Raw genomic sequence first — 13,357 nt, 5'->3', positions numbered from 1 at the left:
AGGCTTAGTGAATGACTGTTATTTTATAGCATATTAAGTGTATGCCACCTTTACCCTTTTGAACTTGAATGTGTGCGGTACTCCAAACCTTTGACAGTGCAGAATAAGCTTCAACAAACCCATCAAGGGTTTCTTGAAGATATGACAAAGGTGTGGTATTGTTGTATGCAGACATTGCCATTTCTATTATTTTGATTTTGTCACAGTATGTCAAATTAGCACATGACCCTCATCTGTTAAAGCTCAAAATTGGAGGCAGAAAATAAAACCCCTTGTCAACATGAGAGGTGGCAAGTTGCAGCTGACAACTGCAGAAGTTAAGAAAATAGATTGTGAGATGAAATAATGAATGATATGTATTAGAACGGGAACAAGGTTAAGCGTAATGCTATTCCAGTTTACATTCCAAGGGTACAGGCTCCATGATGGTGTTAAAAAAGGTCTTCAGAACAAAATAATCATAAATCCAGCAGGCTGTGTGTTGCGTCTGACATCTCTATCAGGGTATATCAGCATCCTTTCTCACTCTATTCGGGTCTTACCAAGACAGATGTGTGAAAGGGCCTGGAAATGTATCTGACCGCTGGCTTACTCTAATGAATAACTTCCACTTTAGGTCCTGCAATGTAAGCAGAAAATCCACCTTGCAGACGCTGGAGCCCCGTCATGAATCTAACCCGACAGCCGACATAATATAAAGGCGACAACACTTGTATGACTTCCATTTTCTTTGCTTTCTATTGATTTTCAGTTAATAACGGAGGGAAATACTAAACGTCCATGCTGAGTACCTAATAAATCCTGTCTGAGCTTTTTTATTGAGGCGAATTTAATAAAAGCAGTGGGCTAGGCATGGGGATTTGTCTCAGTGAGAGCAGACAAAAAAATAGGGATGAGTGGGGAAGGGTAAATCCAGATGCTAAACACTCATTCAAGTCTGATAACCATGGAAATTCATCCATCCATTTTATGACTCTACGTTCTCCTTTCACATTTACAAAAATCCTTTTAGTTATCAAATGTATAATCTTTTTTAAAATATCCATATCAGGCATGTTTATATTGTCTTGATGACAATAAAAAGGTAGTTCATGTGAAGTTTAAAGGCTATGGCCTGATTGCCATAAATGCACCCAGCCACAAACGACATGATGTCTCGTCAAATTGATAGGAGATACACTATTAACAACAAGTAACTAATGACATGACTGAAAATAGTAACTATGTGATGAAGAACATCTCCCCTCAGGGTGAAATATGTCAACCAATGCATAATTTGTCCCTCACAAACATCAAAACATTTCATTAACTCAGAAATCCACATTTAAAATGAAAACTAAAGAGAAATTGTCCATTTCATTTATGTCAAGGCAAGAGGACTACACCACTACCTCTTTATTCACCCTCAGGTAAAAAAGAAATAGACAACCCTGATATGTCCTACAAAGGTAAAACATCAGCTATGTAGCCATGATGTCAATTGGTTGAGGCAGGAGTTTATATGAAGGCTAATTATGTGCCTTTGAGGAATAATTTAGAGTGCAGCATATCAAAGTTTCAATATGCACCACAGAGTAAAAATAACATGTCAAGTCGAGGTTGATAAAATTTTGCAGTTTCACATTGAGGTTCATTACTAGTGCTTACGTCAATGTCCATGACTTCTTGACCATTTAATATCTCTCCATTACACTTATGAATCCAATAACCGCCCTTGTATGCAATCTAATTATCTAATCTGAAACACAGATTTTCAGGGTAGATCTATTTGTGAAAAAAGCCAATAGTTAAGTAGATACTTAATCTACATTGGGTATAATTTTGAAGTAAAATATTGGTGACTCCTTTTCTATCTCAGTTAAGGACAGGATAAACCTACAAATGAAGATGCTTAAAAACAATCACTAGTCACATCACTACTGATAAAGACAACACTACTGCGGATGCCATTGCATCAACACTTAAAAGGAGCCATTACACAAGACTTCATGTGGATACTTAATTATAAGCATTTTATAAGGATTTTAGCACTCCATTAGACCAGCACCCAAATGCATTTTCATGAACAGAACAATCACCAATCACATAATCATTTACCCAAATTGAAAAACAGTATTACAACACATCCACCTGTAACAGTGGTAATGCTACCTCTCTAAACTGTTTGGGCTGAGATTAACAGGAGTGCCAGAGCTGCATATTCAGTTTCCACTGTGGCTGCACTGTGGTGTGTAGCCTTTTATGTCCTGAGCATGTTTTAAAACACAGTTTCAAAATCCACATGCAACAAGATACCTCTGGCAAATTACATTTTTTGATTGTGGGAACAGTTGCCTCTTAAAATTCCTAACCTCATTAAAGGGGTCAATTTGTACTTCCCTTCAGGACTTTTGTGACAGATTTTCCTTACTGGCAAATTCCCACATCTTTCAAACTCCACGTCCCCAGTTTGCAATGGGTAATTTGCAAGTTTCTGTTGTAAACGTGTAGTCTCCAAGCACAAAGTGAAATGGCTTAAGAGACATCACTTGAGTCACTTTCCATCCACATCACCTGTGGATAATCAAGAGGAAATTTACCTCCAGCAGAGTCACCAGGGTTTTTCCAGTGATTGGTGCATTTTTGTCCCTCTCCCTACAAAATTAGATAAAAGATTATCACATCCTCATTGAGATGCATGTGCAGTAGATGTGCCTGACTCCTACCAGTTGAATTGGTAAAAAAACTGAAATTAATTAAGTAGAATAACAAACTCATTGCTTTCCCTAAGCAGTGATAAAATAATATCAGGAATATTACATAACTGTGGGTATACACTTATTTTTCAGGATATAGGTGCCAGTAAATGCTCAGCTCTATCAATATCACACACAGATGCTACTGTTTCCCTTTCTACTTCCACCTTACAAGCTGTAAGGAGGTCAGTCTTTGACACTAAAGAATAGCCTCTGAGTGAAGTATTGCCTTGAGTTACCTAAAAGCTAAGTAGTTTTGCTAACATTAAATCAATGATCCCTGGTTGGTGTCATTGTGGTGATATGCTACTTATAGCTCTGGTTTGGTAGAGTAAATGTTGTCTTGCAAAATCAATGAACAAAAAGCACCGCCTAATGTTGGCTTTCTGCAGTTGATGGATGGCCAGCAGAAGTCTAACTTTACTGCTTCTACTCCTGATGTAGGTTACTGTAATGGTAATGGTTTGTCTTTCTTATTCTTCCTCCCACTGTCTACTAAACACAGGGAGAAAGAAAAAAACCCAAAAGGCAGACTGGCAATAGTTTTATTTTTGTTTTTTTTCTGACAATATATTTCAGTGAATAAGTGAAAACATTCACTTGGTTGTGGCATGAGAGGAATAATTAGGAATCACTGAAGTCATTATGATTCAAAATGATAAAAATAGATAATTTATTAACATAAGAGGTAAATGTTATACATTTGATAACGATTGATAGTTGAAGTAGAGTCTGCCATTATAGATCCTTTGCCATTGGCTGTATCAGGGCTTGCAGAGTAAATAAATAATTCATCCATAGTTTATTTTCATTACTATTAAATAACTTTTATTAAACTACAGTTAATATTATTATTAGTAAAACATTAATAATAATAACATAATGACATTTAATTAGTGAAGAGCTGTTTTAAATCAAAGTCTAGGACTTGATTTGAAACCTGACCCCAGTGTTAAGGGTTGAATCTTACTTGTGACTTGCAAAATAATTTATCCTACCCACCTTGGATATATAATAAACTCCTTTCAGTAGCTCAGTGTAATTGGCCATTATCAAAGGTTTTGAAGGTTGACAGCTGTCAAATTTCTAGCCAAAAAATAGCTGTGATATTGTTCTTTTGAAGCCACTGCACCAGAGAGTTCTCAACATTTACTATGCCTCTCTTTTTGATTTCCTTAACTGCCTTTTGTCTGTATGAGAAAAAGCCACGCGGGGTCAAGCCATTAAAGGACTACCCTTGCAGTGGCTACATTTTCTCACAATTGAAACCTAGAGCAAGAGATTAAAAGACAATTGATTCAGGGGAAGAGGGAAACCAGGTATACAGACATGATAACCTGCACAGGTCAAGTATCAACATCAGTGACGACACGATTATCTGCAATTACAATTCTATGCCAAGTGCAAAAGAAAGAGCAAGTAGTGTTTAGACCAAGTAGTGAAGACTAAAACAATTACAAAGCAAGGTAAATGGTTAAAATCTATGTGCTCTTTGACTTTTTATCCTAAATACTTTTTATGCAGAGTGATAACATTGTCTACATCAGTGGTTCTCAACCTCCTGGGTTAAGACACCGGAGAACACTTTCGAAAAAAAAAAAGAAAGAAAGAAATTAAGGATGCAGCCAATTATTGCTGGCAACAATGCAAAGTCGTATATGTATAAGAAGGGCGGAACTATTGCATCTGGCTAATACTGCTATATGTTTTGTACCCGTCTATTATTGTCCTAACTGGAGGCGCCCCAATCTGACACATGGAGAACATGCAAACTCAACATAAAACAGGAAACAATAGGTCAAGTCTTGATCTGCACAGAGAGCAGAGTCTCAAGTAATTGAGTGGAGACATTTTCATAATTCAAGTTATAAACATCAAGTACATCATCTTATGGGACTCACAAACATATGGTAATTAACTTTTACTACACCAATATAATATATTAACCCCTCTCCTGATACACACACACCACACACACTACACACACAGACATTACCATATTGCATGAGAGGAATCATTTACTTGATTGGACGTAGCTTTTAAAAACTGAAGAGGTCCAAGAGCCTAGCAGAGGTCTTTTAATTTCCACCATCATGAACAACCAACAAATTAGTATCTATGAAAGATTCATAACATGTCCTCTATCAAAGCAGCAGAAGTGTCAACTTGAAGTAAAAGCAAACATCTGGTAAGGCACCCTGTAAGTCTGCCAATGTAGACTGAAAGCAAAGACATAATGAAATCCTATGAATCATTTTACTTTCCCCTCAAACTGGTGAGGATCCAGGAATCTTCACAATATGTTAACATACTATCTGTTGATTTGAAGTGGCCATCCCAAACTGACTGAAAAGTGAAAAGACATTTCAGGATTTCTTCAAGTCCAAGATATTTAACTAAAGTAAGTTATATGAACAAAGGAATATTAGCTAACAGACCATTTGTATTTGTTTTAACTTGAAAAGTTGAATTCTCAAAACCCAAACCATGACTTTCACTAAAATTGACTTAACTTAAACAAAACATTGATATAGTACACTGTATTCTTCCTCTGTATTCTTCTCACACTTTAAACAGAGTCAGTCATGGGTACTACTCCACTTTTTATTGATAAATACACACCGCAAGTCCTGATTCTCCACAAAATTATGTTTGGATAAAACAACTTATTGATTTACTGTAAAATCCTGTTGATGATAACAGTATTATGTGCAGGACCTTACATTTGTTTTGGGGAGTGTGTCTGTTCTCTTTTAATAAGGCGAGCAGGCGGCACAACAGTTTCCTGTGTTTTTGAGCTAGTAGTACCAGACCTTCTCCATCTACTCAGCTGCTATTATTCTGTCAAGAGTTGCCGTGTTTTCCTGATGAAAGGGAAGTTATTTCATTTCCACCTTTTGTCTGTGTTTGAATGTGAGCGACGCTCTTTCAGCAATATTCACTTGTTTCAACTCCCCTCTCCATCCTAACCAAAATATACAACCTTTCTTTGCCCTATAACTTGCGTTAGTCCCAGAAAAATAGGAATTTCCTCAATTGGTGTAATTCCCCACACCAGATTTCAGCAGTTTTTTCTCCTAGCTTCAGCGAATTCCTGCCTTTCCCTCAGCTGTACAGACGGGCTGCCTGTGGAATGATTACGAGATGAGAGGATAGGCAACAAAGTAGATGCCAACAAAATAATGCTGAATTATTAGAAGAAGTGTTTAATATATTTTTAGTATTTAAAATATGTAAAATATATTTCTTTATATATGCCTATTAGAAATGCATCCTGAACACCAGCACTGATAAACAAAGCATACTGAGGGGTATTTTTGTGCATTACTGGCCCCATGACAGTCATAAACAAAACTGTTTACAGTAGCATTTGCATAAACATTGTGTTAACTCTCGCCCTCTACAAAAGTCCATATCATTTTGAATGATGGATAGATTTGAAAAAACAACTGTGGTACTTGTCAAGGAAGCGCCTTAGAAGCAAGTCCCAAGGTACAATTATCATGTGCCCATATACTATGATTATAAAGTACTTTAAGTGTGCTTCCAAGAACAAATGAAATAAAGATTTGGGACACAGGGAAATAATGATGTTATTTTACATATTTTTGTTCTGTTAGAAGCTTGTAGTGCAATAACATGATAACATTAACTCTGATCACATTCTGCACAGCAAGTGGTCTAAAGCAAATATGGCAGAGTTGTTGTAGAAGATTGTGCGAAAACTGCTATTGGAAAATGGGCCAGATACCAGTGTGCAATACTACTGTTTTTTTTTTTTTTCTTCATTGCAGTGTGTAAAAGTAGAAATATGCGCGCACCTCCACAAACCAGCTGCCACCAAGGCTAAGTGACACCAACACAGAGGTGTCTCAAGTTGCAATACATCTTAAGGCTGCAGGATATTGGCACCAAAATGAGGCTTCATAATACAAAAAGTAAGCAAGAAAACACCAAACCCCTCTTATGAAATAAGTAAACTACTGAAAGCTTACATTTCGGTGCTATGCAGGTGATAATTAAATGTCATGATTCAAATCTGCCAAAAAGTAGCTATTTCTGTCAAGTGCCCCTAAAAACATGATTCCAAATGATCAAGTCAGCTTTATGCATATGCTCTATATCAACCACTGAGCTGAAGTGTGTTATCTTCCACTAGCTTCTAGTGCTTCCGCTAACACTGAGCTAACAGTTGGCTGACTTTGGAGGCACCTTGCTCTCCAAGTGAAGCTCAACCTGCTACAAATGAGAAAAATGGATGAAACTGGTCCTTTAAATTATATAATTAGCAAAACACTACCAAGCCTCACACTCCATAGTTTGGACATGGCCTGTCATCAGTTAGATCAAAATTGATATGTGCCAGGGACACTCCTGGTACACCACCTTTCCGCCACTAAAATTACTGGCTGCGTCTCGCCCTACGCGTCTCCGTGATACAGAACTAGTATTCCATGCTCCAAAGATTCATAATCTAAAAGTCACGGGTGTCCTTCACATCTCACCACTCCTGTTATTGTTGCTACCTGACCTACATCGCCCCTCCAAAAGAGACACTTTGCTTTGTAGGACTGCTGTTAATCCTTTAAGAGAGCTACGAGCTTACCCATCTGCTCCTGCATAACCTGCAATAAAAACTGCAGTCTATTTCATAGCACTGTGCTTAATATTTCATCATCTAAACTGCCATCTTCACTAACCAACTGGTATCTTCACTGCCTACACAACTGTTTTGAGGTCAAATTATGTTTAATTCTGATGAAACACATTTTTTCTCTTCTCCTAGTGAGAGAGCGTTTATCCAGTAATCTCTTGCTTTTGGCTTTTGTCCACTGATGTGCACAATATATGACCTGTCCTCCTGCTGAAGGGAGCAGACACATTAGGAGCAATGAAGCTAATGATATCAGAGCACTCTATAGAGCACATCAGTGCACAGGGATGACAAACCTGTCAGAAGGCATAATCTAGGAGGAGGTCGTAACATTCTCAGAAAACCGTAGCGATTTGCACTTTCTTCTCTGCCATCCCCTAATAATGGAGCACCAGTAAATTCCTTACCTGCCACAAGACAGCGAGTAATAGCCAATAGCCATGTAACAGCCAATGGTATAAAGGAATGAAACATATCAAGGAAAATGGTTGCCTTGCAAGGTGCCTCAGACTTAGTTATAGTCTTAATTCTTAAAAATACCCTGAAATCTTTTATCACATGAAACCAGATTGTCTTGTAAGTGCGAAACAACATAATATTTCTAGGACACTCACCAGAGGTGTATGTACTGTAGCATACTTTAGTTGAGTAGCTCTAAGACTGGAGCAAAGTGCCATTATCAAAGGCCAGCTACTGTGTTAGACCAATTTGTTAACCAGCGTTCAAATGATAATGTGGCTGGCAGTCACTGCTTCTCAAGGTATAACACATGACTTTGTAGGTATTTTTGCCCCAGATTTCTCAGGAAACTTAATTCAGAAACTGATTTAGTTTGATAATTTCATATTCCCAGAAAATCAGAGGCCAATGACAGCCCAGCAAGTGGTATGTTCATCTAATCAGGTCCATGTTGACATATGAATAAAGAAGAAAGAAGCTTATCATATATTGAATCACAGTATATGGTAAATGTTGTATTTTCATGGTCATAAGATGTTCAGTTCAGTGAAACAATTTTCTCAATACAGTTACAATACATTTCTAACCAGGGATACGTGTAGCCCAGGGGTTCATTCTTCTGCAGTTAAAACACCAGCTACAAAAAGCCAACACCACAGATGACATCTCCAACAAACCTGAGGCACTTCTTTTAACACCTTAATATAGCAAGATTTCTAATTGAGAGTGCATGTAAACTATTTAACAAGTCAACAGAAGTCCAAATGGATAGCTTACAGGCTACTTGGGTTCATCTGATAGGGCTGTGTGGGCTGTGTTTTGCCTCGTAGTTACATTAAAAATGATTGTTTCTCAAAAAACCTTGTGCAGTAAACATCTTAAATATATATTAATATCCAGGTGACGGGTGAAAAATATGATATATTCCTATGATATATTCTGTGTGTTAATATGTCCCAATATTAACTGCTTACTTAAGACTCTAACAAAAGCTCTTTCTTTGTTAACAAAATGTAAGATAAATCTTTCATTTTGCTCGTATTTGTAAGAAGTGTTCTACGACAAGATGTAAGTATTTGGATCAGGAGAAAGGAAAGCGATGTTTTGTCTCTCCAACATAGGTTGGATGTCAGAGATAATAGAAAAGATTGGTGAATAGGTCTGAATTTTGAAGCATACATGTGTTAATCCTGCTCTAGATTGCTGTGCTGAGACTGCTTGTATTTACATATGCAGAGGATCCCGCTGTTTTGAGCACACCATTGACAAGACAGAGCAATTAATCATCCCCAAATACTCCTGCCGTGCAACAGACGACCCTTGCAGAACATGCTGCCACAGAGGGTGTGCAGGTGTGAATCAAGCTGCAAGAAAAATTTTCAGAGCCAGTCTCTTCTTCAATCTTCCTTGTTTGTTACAACAATCTCTATATTCAACAAAAATCACACATCTAATGTTTGCTCCTGCCCCGTCTGTGAGTGGAAGATATTTTCTAGCACTGAAACTATTTAAGTTACACTGAAACTCTCTGCAAAATGTTTCATCTTTGTTACAAGGTGATGTTAAGAAGTATAGGTACAAAGGTAAATGTTTTTCCTCAGGCGGATGTGATAAACTGCAGCAGAAACTCAAGTTTGATCACCTAATGTCTTTGGCAAACTGAGTCCACAACTGACTACTCTAAGTCAAATGTAATCTTTAAGGTTAACTTGGCCGTTGTTGTCATGTTTGCCTAATGTTAGATTTTTTTCTTCTGCTTTTATTATGCACAGGACATCCATGCAAAAAGAGCAAACTGCTCTTATTTAACCACCCCATATAAACACCATATAAACAGAGGTTGAGTGAATGAATGGATACATAGTTCCTAAAACGTTTCAGTGTCATTCCGCGTGTCAGATTCACACTTGGAGTCACAGGTCTCTGGCCACCTGACAGGTCTCCACAAACTCATGAAAAAAATATTTGCTTGCTAACTTGCTTGACTTTCTTCAGCTACTCACCAAGTTTTTTTTTCAATCCTTCTGCTGCTTGGTGCTGAACAGTGGGTTTATCAGAGCTTGTCTGCCGAAAATGGCCGCTTATTGCCGGTGGAAATGAGGTTGATGAGAGCAGAGGGACTCAACCATACATGAGACCTGAGGGGCCATAAAACCACAACAATTACCAACAAAGGCAGAAAATCTATGTAAAGCTGCAGAGCCACAGGATAATTATCTGGGATTCACTAGTATATGTAACCTAAAATAATGACATCATAACTATGGAAAAACAATTCTCTAAAGACGGTTTACTTCTCTAACATGGATAATAACTCCTTTTAACTCTGTAACTCTCTCTTTGTATTATAAATCCTGAGAGAAAGCTTCAAATGAATGAGAAACTTTACACCTTTCCATTGTGTATTTGGAGATCAATAAAACATGTAATCTGCAATCTCTGCATACAGTATCAGTTCTATGACTATATCCATTTGCCATGAGAGTTACACTGTAAATCACACAATTAAAAGAATGTGTGAAAATTGAAAATACAAAAAACCTAAATAGGTCTGCAGTTTGCAAGTGTCCATGCCAGCAAATCAGATAGTAGGTTGTCTTATTTCATATCAAAAGACGTTGACTCCCAATCGTTTTCAAACCCCTGGAGCAAGGGAAGATTGTTGAATTTCGCTGAAAACCATCTGCTTGTTCTGAACAACAGGGGATAAGAACATGCTGAGGAGTGAGCTCTCCAGATAGCATGCATTGGCTTCTGATTCTTTCGCCTTTAACGTTCCTTCTGGCATCCTGTCTTTGGAGATAGCACATCCACAGGCCTCTGGGAGGTTCGACTTGTTGATGAGTTGATACATAAGCTGTCTATACTTTGTGTGTAATCTAAACCATGGTGTATCACAATTGCATTTTTCATCTTGGGTACAAAAACAACTCTTTCGGCGATCACCACAATCAGTTTCATTGTGATAAATATTTCTGTTTAAAAAAAACAAAACAAAAAAAAATGGAGGTGGTGTCCAGTGCAGTTTAGCCCAGGCCAGGTTAGACAAATGACACACCTTTATTTAAGCACTGCCCCTACAGCCAAGGGCAATTTGAAGTACAGAAAATAACACCATTGGCTGTATGAACATCTGCTCCCTGGGTATTTGATTTCCCAGGCAGATGTTAGACCCCAGCTGCTATCACAAGATAATTTGTGTGTTTGTGGAGAGAGCTCCCATTTGGCTGTTGTGTTGATGGTTATGTCTTCCTTTTGTGAATCAGCCAGCTTCATTTTAAAGTATGTTTTACAGTCACTCCCACCCTGATGCCCTCTATGCCCCAGACTGTATGAATCCACCTTAGCACGATCCCCACGACCACCACCACAGTATAATGTATATGCACAAAAACTTAAATCATAATAGAATGTACAGTATGCATTAAGTAGAGTTAGACTGATATATCAAATGGGCTGATATATTGGCTGATATGAGTTTAGTGATCATATATCAGTTTGAGATAATTCAGAGACAATGTCAGCATCACATAGTTTGTGATAGTGATCAATCTGATAGTGCTAACAAGCTTATATACTGGTTGTAATTCTTTAATGACAAAATTATAAATATATAAGGAAAAAAAGGTTAAAGGTGCAATATGTAAGCCTTTGCTAACGCTACTTAGCCAAACATTAATAGCAGTTTACTTGCCAAGGGCTTCTTCCATCATTGCGTTTACAAGAGGTTAGAATATGCCCTTTGGGCAGTGCTACTTCTTCATCCTCTCATGTTAGACTAAGAGCAGACTGTGGCAAAGTGGTGTGAGACAGAATGTGCCATTGCTAGCTGCTTAGCATGCTACCTTCAGTAGAGTAAAAGTGATAGAAATAGAAGCAAAACAAAAGTTACCCCTGTGCTGATTTTTACCACTAGAGACAGCTCTTGGCAGGTAAAGAAATGAAGTTTGATGCTGAAATGAAAACATTTAATCTAGAATGGTAAGTAAACAGTTGTTAATGCATTGGCTATGTAGAGACATATATCATGTCTAAGCTCTGGATTCAGAGTGAAATCAAAAGAAGAGTTGTGTTACTTTTAATGTTTTCATGATTTATCTGTGGTCTTGTCCCATTCATGACAAGTCAAAATCTTACTCCCAATGAAATTTAAATCAACAAGCACTGATTTTTACAGATCCTCTATGAGGTACCTTATGTATGTGTCGATAAAGCAAAAGCTTAGGTAAAACAGCAGATATACTGCAGTGCTCTTAAACATAAAATGAATAAATATTATAAAATTGTACAATGAAATGTGAATGTAGACGTTTTCTCTTCACATTATCTACAGAATAAATGGCAATTAAAATGACAATCCACAGTGGAATTACTTCATAGATGTACTGTACTATAAGATAAAATGAATCAAAATTCAACCTAGAGTGTATCAAAATTTAACATATCTGCAAGAGGCAGAATTTCAGAGGCTAAAAATAGTTAGCTTGATTCTGCAACATTATGACCACAGAATCATTACAAATATATGACTGTGTCCTTCAAAGCTGCACCTTAGCCTCACACTCTGACCAGTTCAGGTGCAGGTAATGTCATCATCTGTGACATGTGAAAGAGTAGGCAGTCTACGAAAAGATAACTCAAAGGAGATTAGTCCCACACCTGACCCTGGGAAAAAAAAAAGTGTAGCATTATCTGCTAGAAGAGAAGCATGTCAGAGTCTCACAGGTCTTAACTGACCCCACCACACCCCACTTTTGTTGAAGGCTTTAAATTCTCCCCTCCCAAGTTCAGAGTCGATTTGTTATCAAATCAAGCGTCGAGCGTCTGATTCATTGCTATTCAGCACTCTGGCTGATTTATATGCAGAATGTAAAACAGATGCCTTGTGCGATACATATTTATGGTGAGCCCTGCTCTCACAAGATTTATTATAGGTTCTTTCATCGGGGTGTGCATGAGCTGTGCTATGATGACTTGTATTTCCTCTCAGCTGCCAATGCCAAACTCATTAAAAAGAGGTGTGACTATTAATATACATTGTAATACTGACAGCTCCTAATTTATAACCCAAGTACATGTTTGGGGTTTCTTCTTTCCTGTCCTCTCATTGTTGGGGTGGGGGTAGTGATCTTTTTGTATCTTTATGTGTGCATACATCCTCATGTGTGCACATCTATATTGCACATATACCATGCAAATACAGACACCACTTTTCAAATGCCTTTTTTGTTCTCTTATTATATCTCATATTGATTTATAGGGTGTAGTCCCTTGACCCTTATATACTCTGCTTCTGGCAATACGAAGACTAAACCATATTATGTGAGATTCCAGCTCGAGAGCCAGCTATGAGAGCCTACTAACTACTATTATGTGTAAGAAAAAACAGTGTTCTACAACTATTGGTCTACCTTTAATACAGACCTAATGAAGAGAACAACATAGATTCTCTTGGACAGTATGTTATGTTTTTTCTTTGTAATGATCATTTTAAAAATAAGCTTTCACA

The 13,357-nt window shown here is 37.5% G+C and overlaps 1 long non-coding RNA gene across 1 annotated transcript in view; it reads right to left on the bottom strand.

Annotated features, from left to right (window-relative positions):
* Window positions 1-9,677: 9,677 nt before the first annotated feature.
* LOC108875105 (uncharacterized) overlaps window positions 9,678-13,357 on the bottom strand; it is a 93,806-nt gene continuing 90,126 nt past the window's right edge. Inside the window, exon 4 of the long non-coding RNA XR_001959818.1 lies at window positions 9,678-9,986. This is a non-coding gene — a long non-coding RNA (uncharacterized LOC108875105). The remainder of the gene's footprint in view (window positions 9,987-13,357) is intronic.

This window comes from Lates calcarifer, linkage group LG10, assembly GCF_001640805.2.
Source record: "Lates calcarifer isolate ASB-BC8 linkage group LG10, TLL_Latcal_v3, whole genome shotgun sequence".
Taxonomy (NCBI): domain Eukaryota; kingdom Metazoa; phylum Chordata; class Actinopteri; family Centropomidae; genus Lates; species Lates calcarifer.
This window is presented reverse-complemented; position numbering and strand designations above follow the sequence as displayed.